Source organism: Mytilus galloprovincialis, chromosome 4 (genome assembly GCF_965363235.1).
Source record: "Mytilus galloprovincialis chromosome 4, xbMytGall1.hap1.1, whole genome shotgun sequence".
In the NCBI taxonomy this organism is placed as follows: domain Eukaryota; kingdom Metazoa; phylum Mollusca; class Bivalvia; order Mytilida; family Mytilidae; genus Mytilus; species Mytilus galloprovincialis.
In genome coordinates, this window is record NC_134841.1 from 59,746,170 (window position 1) to 59,760,317 (window position 14,148).

The 14,148-nt window shown below is 34.7% G+C and overlaps 1 long non-coding RNA gene across 2 annotated transcripts; it reads right to left on the minus strand.

Annotated features, from left to right (window-relative positions):
- Window positions 1-452: 452 nt before the first annotated feature.
- LOC143072571 (uncharacterized) lies at window positions 453-4,747 on the minus strand. 2 transcript variants are annotated; one of them, XR_012977239.1, is made up of 4 exons: window positions 4,511-4,747; window positions 3,787-3,884; window positions 3,217-3,295; window positions 453-2,407 (listed from the first exon to the last, which is right to left on the minus strand). It is a non-coding gene; the product is annotated as an uncharacterized LOC143072571 (long non-coding RNA). The 2 variants fall into 2 exon arrangements; XR_012977240.1 differs by lacking the exon at window positions 3,787-3,884 and having other exon boundaries at window positions 4,511-4,733.
- Window positions 4,748-14,148: the final 9,401 nt, after the last annotated feature.

Below are 14,148 nucleotides of genomic sequence, written 5' to 3' on the forward strand. Positions count from 1 at the left end.
CCGAGAGAGAGAGAGAGAGAGATACGCTTCGTGCATTAGCAGATGCTGCTTGACTTTACCCTTGTAAAATCTTTAGATGAGTGACCAACCAGGTGCTGCTCGAATGTTGAGATCACCCTATTGTATTTTTTTAGCGGGGTTCGTGGTTCTTAATTTATAATTGTCTATGCTGTGTTTTGTGTAATACTTTTTTTGGTCTTTGCATTGTTTTCCGTTTTTGGGTGTGTTTTTTTTTTTTACCATGGCATTATTAGTTTTTTCAAACTTATTATCTTTCGCTTCTGTTTTGGAATACAGAATGAAAAGTATGTGCTTATTATCAAGTTACAACCTTTTTTTCTAAAAGTAGGTCCTCAACCGGTCCACAGTGCCAGTTTAAGGTGAAATAATATCTATGGTATCAATTATGATGGAGTAAATGCGACCAACTAAAAAAAAAGCTAGAAACAAAATCTCATTGTAAAAGTTTATGTACATATAATAAATAAAATTAAATACGATTTCAATAACGAATATAAAATTCAAAAAATGTTAATTTCATGAAAATACAGTCTCTTCATAAAAATTGTAAAGTTGCACCAAACAGTTTAATTTGTAGTCAATAATACTCTTAATTGACACATATTCTTTTTTCTGAAGGTTGTATTTCATCATCATTGTCAATATCACCAGTCCTTTGTCTCTTCTTGGAATTTTGGCTATCGTCTTTTTCAATGTATTCAGGTCTAAGTAAAAACTGTTCTTCATAAGGCTTGAATGACAGAGATGCATTTTCCGAGCTAAATGAGCAATCTCTGCTTCCTTGGCTTTCTTTTACGTGAATAAAATCTGGTGTGCTTAACTGTCTGTTTGTATCCATGCTGTCTTCCAAATGAGTATACATGTGCCGATCCAAATTCGTCTGTTGACCGAATGTACGATCACATTGCGTGCACTGGAACGGTTTCTCCTTATTGTGAATGTTTTTTACATGACGTTGAAGGTTAGATGAGATGCTGAATGATCGGTCACAGGACTTACATTTGTATGGACGTTCACCGGTATGCGTGCGCAAATGTCGATTCAAATTAGCTGCTCGTGGGAACATTCTGTTGCAAAATTTACAAGTGTATCTTTCTTGAGGAGAAAGTTGTCTTTTTGGTTTGTCACTTTTCTCATTTGGCGAAGAAACAAATCTCTGGTTTTTCACTTCAGTCTGCATCATATGTCCCATGAAATTGTCGACAGAAGGCTTCACTGTATTTTCCATTATTATCATTTTCTGAATCGCCACCATATTCGCCATATTCTGAATGAAATGTGTGTTGGCGGTAAAATGATCCAAATGTGCAAATATTGGAAAAGACTTTGGTGGTCCGAAAATGTGTGTTTTTCTGCTTTCGTTTTGTGGTTTGTTACTGACTGATAAGTCCATTGGTAAATCATAACAGCCTAATTTCTTTATATATAAATTATCTGGAGATTCCTTTCGTATGGATAAATCATACGGCCCATTATCTTGTGATAGCTGTCTGCTTTGACATAACATTTCTGCTTGGTTATTCGACTTATCCTCTTCAGACAAATGTTCGACGTCAACTTCCGGAGAAACACTTCGTCTGAAATGTTCGTCTATAACTAGACGTTCGTCACTGGATGAGCTTAGTGGAGAAATCAATCTTGTACATGACTTGAATTCTTTATCATCTAGACTGATAGGAGAAGTGCTTCTGTTAAACTCAGTTTCTGTCTTGTCACTGGCCATGCTGTTTGGTGTAGCACTTCTGTCAGATACAATTCCTGAACTATCAAGCGACCTCTCTTCGCTTCCTGTTGAGCTTGGTCGTCCATAGTATTGGAAGTGTCTTTGATATTGCATGTGATGATTGAACATTGCTTCGTTGCTAGGTACGGAGTGGTTCTTGGAAATTGGACTTAAATGCATTGGTAAAGTTGGTACCGGGTAAAACGGTACCGGATAAGCTACTTTTGTCTTACTAAAGCTATCGGGTCTAAATTCGGCATCTACTGCTAACGTACCACGATTGTTGCCATGTGTTTCCTTGTTTGAATTCGCCACACAATGTTGTCGATGTCTCGAAAGTGATGAAAGGTTCGTAAATGTCATATTACACTGAAAGCATTCTAGTTTTTGCTGACATTCTAAATGCATTCGTTTATGGCGGCATAAGTTTGAAAACTGTGTATAAGACTTTTTGCATACATCACATTGGAACGGTTTCACCGATTTATGTGTATGTTGGTGTTGCTTCAGTCCGCCAGGGGAAGAGAATACTCTCTCACAATCTGCACATGGGTAATATTGCGAATTATGGTCGCGAATAGGACTTTGACTGGTTCCTTCGTGAAGTAGTTCTCTAGTGATATTTTCATTCATTCTGAGGTTATGAACAGGTTCTTGCGTCATCTGAAAAAGAAACAAGAGGTGTTTATCATACAGCATACGTTAACAAATTGTAGAAAGCCTAAATATAATAAAATGCTAGCAGTTACTTCAAGCTCAAAGTACTCAGCCCTGTATGTTAAATTTGATTTGATAATTGTAAGGTCAAACTTAGAAACCCAGTCTGGCTCAGAGTGTTGTCGACATAAATATTCCGTGCACAACTATGCGACAAAACATATGGACAAGGAAATATGTAAATTGATGACCAACAATGCTTAACTTTTGGCATCTGTCAGTGCCTTCCGGTTACTATGATGAGAAATTTGTGAAAACTTTTTTTTTCTCAGTTACACCCTAACCTAAGTACTCACAAAGACAACAATTTCCTTTATCTACAACCGACACAAAGGCTTCTTGCAGACAACTTTGCCATCCTTTTTTCTTATTCTATTTATATCAAAATTAAGGAACAAAGCTCGTGTCATTTATTTGCTATTCAATACAGTTATAGTTTTTTGCGAAACAAAAGTGTGCTTAGAATTACTGGTACTTTGAAACTAATCTTACTGCTCAGTTTTCACCATAAACAACAGGTAAAGAAAATCTCGAAATTAAAGATGCCTCTCTTCCGTATTTATAACTATTTTTTGTTTCAATCACGCGTCTACATATCTAAAATTACAATGATTTTCTCACAATTTTTAAAACCAAATGGACAAGATAGAAACCAAGAACATTTATCATGATCAATTTCTTGGCTTAGGCATCTACAGCCGATACTTTCTAAATAGTGTGTGTATGTATTCTTAGTTTAATGAAAATTGTCTTACCTTTTAACTGTTCTTCTTTCCTTGGAACGTATTCTTAAATTTGGTTCTATAAGCAACTTATGTTTCTTACTGTCAATATCTACAAAAATATTTAAATCATTATTCTCGCAAAATTGAAATTAAAGAGCATCAAAAGGTTAAATAGTTACAATGATATTTCGATACTCAGAAATAAGCAAACGCACAAACGAATACAATATGATCAAGTGGTGTGTCATGCGCTAAAACTTGTGAAATAAATTCCCTGGGAAAAGTGTAAAACAAACTTTGTTTTGTCAGATTCCCATAAAGCCAAGATACAAAATATGGCTTTTATCACAGATTTGGTAAAATTTTACATCAAACTTTGGCTAGTTTTACTAGTACTAAAATCGGAAAAAAAGGATTGCATTTAAATTTTTAATTTTCCCAAATTTAAATCTTTAATTTTCCAAAATTTAACTGATTAAATTTTTCACAATAGGTGAACATTTGTATGTATAAAAGTACAAATGTTCTAGAATTTGTATACAAATTTTTAAATCTACATTTTTTTCCTTAATAATTCTAAATATAGAGTGTTGTTAAAACCTTGTAATACCTATCCGTCCTCGTCAGTTGACTATGACAATAAATAATACTTCTAATGTACCATCATGCATATAAGAGAAAATTTGACTTTCACACCTCTGAAAAACATACAAGTACTTTTCATTTCTCCAGTTAAATCTTTTAAGTTTGTTTTGATATCTTTATACTTTTTTTTATATTTTTTGATAATGTCATCTAGAAGATTATCCTAATGACAAACAATGCTACCTGCTGACATGCACCTATCACCTGTATGAATATATATAATAATTGTCTTTGATGTTTACCTATAGATTAAGGTATGTAATTAGCTAAGTATTAATCACTATGATAGATTATGAACACTGGAAGATGTTATTCACACTTCATACGAGATTACACCAAGTTTTTTCTTGTTTTTTGTTTTGACTACAATTTCACTATCTGTTAATTGAACCTTTTTATAAAAGACTTTTTGAAATAATTGATTGAACATATTTCTATTCAATTTACATCACTATAATATTTGTAAAAATATTTTTGAAAAGAATAATAACGTGACATGTTGCCTTTTATCTGATTTGTATATCATTTTTATTATAGTGCTTTAAATTTAAACATAAATGTTTTAAAAACAATAAGTAATAAGCTGTTTAAAATTGAATATGAAATGTTCCAATATTTTTTTTTTTTTAATCACAAAACTATGAAATGAAATAACACTTTTTTTTAAATGATGACTTACCTTGCTATGAGTTCTTGATGTGTCTTTACCTCCAAAAGAGAGAAGTTTCTGATTCTGTGGACAATCTCCTCTCATATTTAGGTTCAATCTTTGACTCAACTTCACTTTCTAGAGATGACAAATGATTGGTCAGTTTTGAGTGTCATCCAAGCCGATCTCTCATCAGGGATTGACACCCAAGCTATACAGGTTGCCTGTTAAAACAGTTTGTATCTTATTCTTGTATCTAGTGATCGTCTGACACCCAAGCCCAGTACATTGTTTCACAGTTTACTTTCTACAAAACGAATTATGACATCCAAGCGCACAAAAATGTCATCAGAGGACATTAATTGTAACTCAAAACACGTTAAAACCCGTCTTTTTTCTGAATCAAAAATAAAGAAAAGTTAAACATTCTTCATGAAAATAAAAAAAGTTTAAAACATTTTAGATTTTAAATCAACTGAATTTTGGGATCAACTTAATTTTCAAAATGATGAGCGTTATTTCTTATGAATAAACATTTGATATTTCTCAGTTTCTTCGTGAATTGATAATTGTATCATGCAATTACTTTCTGTTAAACATAAAGTATGACCAAAGTTTATTCCACTGATCGAGACCTAGCTTGAAAAATAGCTTTTACTTCGCAAAATATCCTGCGGGATTTACTTGTCTAAAAGTTAGAAACCTCTACAGCTGATTACATTTTTGTCAACTATTCGTTGTTGATGCCATATTGTTTTTAAATTTTGTGTTAAATTTATTCACAACTTGGGGATATGTACATTTTTTCACTTGACATATTGTATAGATTCTTGTCTATATTTTTAGACCTTAATTTTAACCTGAAGATGTCTCCATTTTTTTGTGTGTGTTATTGGGTTGCTGAATCATTTACGTATTCTTTTCATATCCTTTAATTCTTGAACATGTTCCATGAAACCCTAATATAATTTAAAAGCATTCTGCGATAAATTGATATACACACAGTGTCTCCTTGGCTTCATGCTAAGTAACTATAGTCTTCGATTACAGTTCCTGCGACTCTATTCTCAAATAATTCTTACGATACAATTTGGTCGTAAGTAATACTGAAATGTGTATGACTTGAGTATAATTTTACTCCTAAGATTAATGTGAAAAGAGCCCCTGAATGTATTTTTCTGTATACAAGTTACATAAGTCCTTTAAATAGATGTTTTTATTTCCACAATGACACTCTCCATTCTCTTTGAACGACAAAGTCATATTCTAATCCAAATATAAAGAACGTCAAAATCAAACTTTATTAATAACTTTAATTTATTTCGATATGAGTGTAGGAAAAGAGAACAAAATAAAAGTGCGACTAAAAAAGCACGTTTTTTTTACGAATCATTGATTTTTCTCAAATAGATATTTGTTTATGGTCCATATCTTGTTCTTAAATAATAACAAAACAATACATATGATTTTAAAAACACATGATATCTATTGTTTGCTTTAAAAGTAAAAATCAAGACTTAGTTAATGAGAGATGTACGAGACGAAAAACGACTAAAAACATCCAACAGTGGACAAAACACTTCTAAAAATACCAAGATCACCACAAAATATAAACGAGGGGTGGGGGTGGTGGTGTTTGGGGGGGGGGGCCTCAAATTCTGTGGAAATTAAAAGAACAAACTGTAAATATTAGAAAATTGAAAGAATTGTGAATTTATGTTAAGCTATCTATGTCAGTATGTAAGTGTACTAAATATTGAATTGAAGACGCCGAGTATCTTTTTAGCATGGGGTAAATGATTCAATAAGTAAGAAATAATTAAACTATTTCTATTGAAAAGACCTTATTTCAAGTCTGTACAACTACGCATGTCTGTCTGTAATGTAAAAAAACTAGGGAATTATTTATAATTTACTAACTGATTATTGTTTATTCTCGGTCATTGTCTGTTAAAATTGTTTGTACATGTACCACTTTCACTGATGCTATGTCATTGGTATTTTGTTAATGTATATTCTACTATAGCTATATTGGCTACAATAAAGTCTTTATTATGATACAATCATATTAGCATTAATTAATCTAGTTTTACTTTTATTAAAGAGGATTATGAATTTTACCTTTGAGTACAGCTCCGTTTTCATGATAGTAACCTAGTTTTATAATACGTTATTCAAATAAGAAATAAAAATGACAACTAAGACACACATGATGGATCATGAATTTCAGAGAAGTCTTCTAGTTAGGAGAGATGTTCCGTATGATTTCATTTGTTCCAAAATCAAATAAAACAAGAATGTGTCCATAGTACAGGGATGCCGCACTCCCACTTTCATTTCCCATGTTTAGTGGACCGTAAAATTGGGGTAAAAACTCTAATTTGGCATTTAAATTAGAAAGATCATATCATAGGGAACATGTATACTAAGTTTCAGGTTGATTGGACTTCATCAAAAACTACCTTGACCAAAAACTTTAACATGAAGAGGGACAGACGGACGAACGGACCCACAGACCAGAAAACATAATGCCCCTCTACTATCGTAGGTGGGGCATAAAAAATACAAGAAGGGTAGAAGAATCGTTGGATCGCTTGTTGAAAGTGGGTTGAAATTTCTTCATACAATCATCACTGGAGTCTGTCAAATGACTGTGTGATGCGCACCTGTATGTGTGTTGTTGTGTCTGTGCTTGTTACTCTCGCTTTCAGTATTCATCACTGGCTAGCAGCTTGCTGTGAAAAGGAGAGCCGAGTGCGTAAGTCTTTCCTGCCAGTTACAGTCTTTCATGCAGTAAGACCTATGTGGCCCAGATATGGGATCCTCCACGAGGTGATAGATGGAAACTGGGTACCTCACGGCCCCAGGAAAAACCACAAGGTCTCGGAGGAGGTTTGGCCCCCTAGATGCAAGGCATGCTAGGCCCACCGGTGAGTGGATACGCCCTGGTGTCTGCAAAACAAACCCCAGCTATGGGTAAATAGCCCCACTGGCCTGTGGGTGACTGTGGAAAGTCAAAGGCTATGGGAAACAACCCAGAAAGAACTCCGGACAGATGCAATCCGTTAGCATGGTAATGCAATCATCTACGGGAAGGACTACCCAGAGAGAAAACCCGGCCCACCAGAGTGGAGGTTGGACGTTGGGCTAACTATCCAACTCTGTAAAAAAGAACTTGTTACAGAAACCAGAAATGCTGAAGAAACCCAATATTGGTGTACTGCTGAGGAACCAAACAAACACTTTTGGGGGTAAGCCGAAAGGAAGCCCAAAAGCCGATCGGTTCCATAGTAGCGCCAAAACAGAGTATGTATATAGGATGTTGGAATGTCAGAACAATGGCAGACATATCAAAAGCAGCACAAGTAGCGAAAGAAATGAAAAATTATGGTATGGACATACTCGGTATCAGTGAGAGTAGATGGAAAGGATCGGGTTAAACCAAGCTTCAAAGTGAAGACACAGTGATCTATGTCGGGGATGATGAACATCAAGTCAAGGGAGTAGCCATAATGATGAATGAAAGAGCTTAGAAATCATTGATGGAATGGACACCAATCAACAAGAGAATGATAAAAGCAAGATTCTTTTCAAAGTATAAGAAGCTGACAGTTATACAAGCATATGCTCCAACAAATGATGCAAAAGAGGAAGAGAAAGAAGAATTTTACAAACAACTACAAGACAATGTTTCATCCTGCAATAAGAATGATATGCTTATAGTTATGGGTGACCTGAACTCTAAAGTAGGCAAAGACAATAGCCATATGCAAGAAGTGCTAGGAAAACCATGGATGTGGGACAATTAATGAAAATGGTGAATTATTATGCAATTTCTGCCAAATCAACGGCCTCGTCATAACAGGCTCCATTTTCCCACATAAGGAAATACATAAAGTAACATGGAAATCCCCTGATGGAAAAACAACAAACCAGATAGATCATATAATGGTACGAGGGGACATGAGGACATCATTATTAGATACAAGAGTAATGAAAGGAGCAGATGTGTATACTGACCACTACATAGTAAGGTCAAAGATCAGACTCAAACTGGCAAGAAATAAAGGTGACAAGAACAAATGCAAAACAGGGAGATATGACCTTAACAAGCTAAAAAGTATGGATGTAAGGAAAAAGTACAATATTGAAGTGAGAAACAGATTCCAAGTACTAGGATAAGGTGACATAGAAGATCCAGTGTTGAAATATAAAGGTGCAGTAGAGATATACACTGAGGCAGCTAAACAGGTATTGGGGAGCAGTAAAAAGATCAGTAAAACATGGATAACCAACAATGCATGGAAAATGGTTGATGAAAGAAAAGAAATAAAAAATAGATAAGAAGGAACTAGATCGGAAAGATTAAAAGTGAGACTCAACGAAGAATACAAGCAGAAAAATAAAGGGGTTAAGAAAAGTGCCCGAGAGGACAAAATGAAGTGGTACAATATGATGGCTAAAGATGCAGAAAAAGCAGCAGAAAATGGCAGAAGCAAAGAACTTTATAACATCACTAAAATCCTAACAGGTGAAAGAAAGAGGCAAACACACAGGAGTAAAAAGTAAAGAAGGAGAACTGAAAAGTGAAAGAAATGATATACTGAATAGATGGGTAGAACATTTTAGTGAAGTTTTAAATAGGCAAGACCCTCTTCATCCAATTTCAGAGGAAGATGTAGATATTGCCGAAATTATAATAGACGAGATCGATCTAGGAGAATGGACAGTAGCTGAAGTTAAAAGAGCTCTGAAGAAGACACAAAACGGGAAGTCAGCAGGAATAGACAGTGTAACACCAGAGCTTATAAAGGCAGACATCGACCTTACAGCAGAGAAAATGGTAGAAATATTTAACAGCCTATTTCTACTATGGGTAGAAGAAAATTGGCCATCAGACTGGAGAAAGGGATTGATTTGTAAGATCTTTAAGAAGGGCGATATGAAAGATTGTAACAACTGGAGGGGAGTGACTCTTTTACCTGTTTTCAGTAAAGTATTTTGCAGAATGCTAATAGAAAGAATAAAAGAAGGAAAAGACAAGAGATTAAGGAATGAGCAGGCAGGATTTAGACCAAAAAGAGGAACAACTGAACAGATTTTTATCCTTCAAAACATATTCGAGCAAACAAATGAAGGGAGGGCAGCTTTAATAATACTTTTTATAGACTTCGAAAAAGCATTTTACTCAGTCAACCGAGAGAGTCTATGGTATATCATGAAGAGCTACGGAATATCAGACAAGATCATAAGAACCATAAAGGAGATATATAAAGGATTTAAGTGTTCTGTCATCGATCAGGGAGAAACATCAGAATGGTTTGAGATAAAATCAGGCTTGAAACAGGGATGCATAATGAAACAGGGATGCATAATGTCAGGTTTTCTTTTCCTTCTAGTCATAGACTCGATCATGCGGAAAACAACTGCAGACAAAGCCAGAGGGATACGATGGAACTTTAATACTGTTCTAGAAGATCTTGACTTTACTGACGAATCGCACTTCTTTCCTAAAAAATTATTGACCTTGATGAAAAAACACAAAATTAACAACTGAAGCTGAAAGAGTTGGAATGAAACTTAACCCCAAAAAGTGTAAAACTCTGAGATCCAAGCAAACAAAGAGTAAAGGGTTGATAACACTATACGACCAGAAAGTAGAAGATGTAGACAAGTTCACATACCTGGGAGCAGTCGTGAACAAAGAGGGAGGAGGAAGTTGTGACATCAAAAACAGAATACAGAAAGCAAGAGGGACATTCCATCGCCTAAGAAATATATGGTATGCAAGAGGAATTGGCCGAAAAACAAAAATACACCTATATAAATCATTAGGTAGACCTGTATTATTGTATGGCTGTGAAACATGGAAACTAACAAACATTGAAAAAAAGAAACTAAATACCGTAGAACACTAATGCCTAAGAAAGATCCTAAAAATAAGATGGCAAAGTAAAACATCGAACAAAACAGTAAATGAAATAGCTAACACCAGAAACATCAGTTGGGAAATCAGAAGGAGACGGTGGACATGTATAGGATATATATTAAGGCGTGAAAGAGACAGCAAAAGCTATGTAGCTCTACAATGGGCACCTGAAGTGAAAAGAACTAAAGGAAGGCCGAGAACTACATGGAGAAGAACAACAGAGAGAGAAAGAAACCAACAAGGATGGACAAGTTGGAACGTAGCGGCAAAAGATAGAAAAGGATGGAAAAGCAGCGTGGAGGCCTTATGCGACTTCTGGCGCGGAGAGAATTAAGGTTAAGGTTAGGAATCATTACTGGAAGATTTTATATTATTTCCTCTCATATCCAAGTATTGTTGGTACAGACACAATGTGAAATGGAGCAAAGAAAAAGCTTTTTCTTTCAGATTTATTTTAATTTACAAGAACGTATTATTTTCTCTATTTAAAAAAAAACATCGCAGGCCGTACTTTGACCTATAATTGTTAACTTTATATACATTGTAATTGGATGAAGGGCTGTTTCATTGGTACTCATACCACATCTTCTTATTTACATCCAATGACAAAATAGGATTCTGCGTACAGGAATGTAATTTTTAAAAAAAGATAATAAATTGTTTTACGATAATATAGAGGCATACAGCTGCCATCGAAATGACCAGTTCCCCAGATAATTATTTCGGCAAATTGATATTTAATCACGATAAGTCATCATTTTATCTCGATATGTAGACTTTATTATCTCAACAAGTCGACATTATGTATGCGTATATTACCCTCGTTTTAATACTTATAATCCAAGATGGCGATATAACTTTTAGCGAGAAAATGCTTTATTTCTCAGTACTGCGATTTATTTTTTTCGACAAAATGCCTAACAAGGCATTTAGGCGCTTTGTTTTTTATCGCCTTAAAAATAAATCGTCTTAAATAACGCGACATATTTTCAAAACGAGAAAAAAAAATTACGATTAATTTATAAGTCAATAAAAATATCATGCAATAATAATAAATTGCCTTTTTTTTCTTATTACTGCGATTTATTTTTTTCGACAAAATGCCTAACAAGGCATTTAGCCGATTTGTTTTTTATCGCCATAAAAATAAATCGTTTTAAATAACGCGACAAATTATCAAAACGAGAAAACATTTTAAGATTAATTCATAAGTCAATAAAAATATCATGCAATAATAATAAATTGCCTTTTTTTCTTCGATATATTGTTTTATAAAGCAACAAATTGTTTTAAATTAAGGCGAGCAACGGGAAAGTTTTCAGCTAAATCGAGATAAATATGGCACGATTTTAACCTGTTCATTTTCATTTTGATTTTGGAAGGACCAGGTCGCCATCACATTTGGGCATTTTATTTCAAGCAAATGGAGGTAAGATAAGAAACAAGAAACAATTTATTAAATGAAATCTCGCCGCGATATAGCCTTGTTGTGCTCATGTGGCGTTAAACAAACAACAATCAATCAATCAATCAATCTTTAAGTTATTGTTGTAAAAAAACTTCTATAAAAAGGCTTTTACACGTGTCTGCCGTAGTATACACACGTTAGGGGAATTAAGTTTTTGGTGCATAAAAAACCCAACCCTTTTTCCCCAGCTGTGAAAGTATAATGGTCGCTTTAAAAAATAATCAGGTTTGACTATAAATTAACATAGGGTGTCACGAAATTTACGTTGAAGAGAGCCAGTCGAGTTCTAATTTTTTTAATTCACAGTTGCGGCAAAATAAGATCCTTTGATGTTTTAACTCTGAGACACCACAAATTCATTTGAACTATATAGACCCCCTCCCCCCTATATAAAGTTCCAATGACTGTTCTTGTGACTATTGTTACTTTGAAGTTTTCAGTGAGAAAAAAAATCTCGTGCAGTACTAAAAAAATGACGGGGCAGATTAATTATTGTTCGGTTAATATAAAAAAGAAGATGTGGTGTAATTGCCAATGAGACAACTCTTCACAAGAGACCAAATGACACAGAAATTAACAACTATAATAGGTCACCGTACGACCTTTAACAATGATCAAAGCCCATACCGCAATGTTTTTGTATGTGCAGTACACAGTACAAAGACGACAAATTTTATCAGTGTTTCGGCTGTTTTCTGTTCTTTAGTCAGGTTGTTGTCTCTTTGACACATTCCCAATTTCCATTCTCAGATTAAGTAAACAAAAATTTCCCTCTATGATATATATAAAAAAGAAGATTTGGTGTAATTGCCAATGAGACAACTCTAAACAAGAGACCAAATGACACAGAAATTAACAACTATAGGTAACCGTACGGCCTTCAACAATGAGCAAAGCCCATACCGCATAGTCAGCTATAAAAGGCCCCGAAATAACAAATGTAAAACAATTCAAACGAGAAAACTAACGGCCAAATTAATGTACAAATAAATGAACGAAAAACAAATACATGTAACACAGCAACAAACGACAACCACTGAATTACAGGCTCCTGACTTGGGACAGGCACATACATACATAATGTGGCGGGGTTAAACATGTTAGCGGGATCCCAACCCTCCCCCTAACCTGGGACAGTGGTGAAACAGTACAACATAAGAACGAAAGAACATGACACAGAAATTACCAATTATAGGTCACCGTACGCGTACGGTACAAAACCAATACCGCATAGTCAGCTATAAAAGGCCCTAAATGACAAATGTAACACAATGAACAAAACATAAATATGTAACACAACAACAAACGACAACCACTGAATTACAGGCTCCTGACTTAGGACAGGCACATACATACATTATGTGGCGGGGTTAAACATGTTAGCGGGATCCCAACCCTCCCCCTAACCTTGGACAGTGGTGTAACAGTACAACATATAGGAACGAACTATAAAAATCAGTTGAAAAAGGCTTAACACATCAGATGGATAGAAATACATCTAACAAAAACAGAGTGGCTCAGCACTTATACATCCCAACAACAAAAAGACTATTGGGGAATATTGTCCCTTGTACACTCACAAGCTCGTGCAATAATATTAAATTCTACTCCGGACAATTCCCCAATATTCATACAATAACCCTACATAATATAGGATTCGTTTTCTGAGACAAGTGCCTGTGCCGCCATATATACATGTCTGGATCACAGGGGCCGGTAACATACTGTTTGAAAAAAAAATGTTTACACTGATATGTAATAATACGTATTATTATACTTTACTATAGTAACCACTATAATAAAATAACCTTCACAAATAACCCCTCTTTCCCGCGGGTAACTGCGCATAGGCAGAATAACTGTTAGGGAATATGCACGTTGTCAAAATAACCCCATATTTCCCGCGGGCAACTGCGCGTATGCAAAATAACTGTGTGGGAATGAGCGCGTAGGCAAAATAACTCATTTGGTGGCAATTTGCACGACGTCTTTCAAATAACAACTTAACGTTCAGTTCAGTATAATAATACAGTTATGGCCTTTATAAAAGTTAATATCCAAAATTATTAAATCTCGAAAAAGATTATTTTCCCTCGGTCCTACGGACCTCGAGGAAAATAACTCTTTTCTCGATTTAATAATTTTGGATATTAAAACTTTTGATGAAGGCCATAATTGTATATTATTACATATCAGTGTAATTTTTTTTTTCAAACAGTATGTTACCGGCCCCTATGATATGGATCATGTGGATGATCGTACCTGGGGACA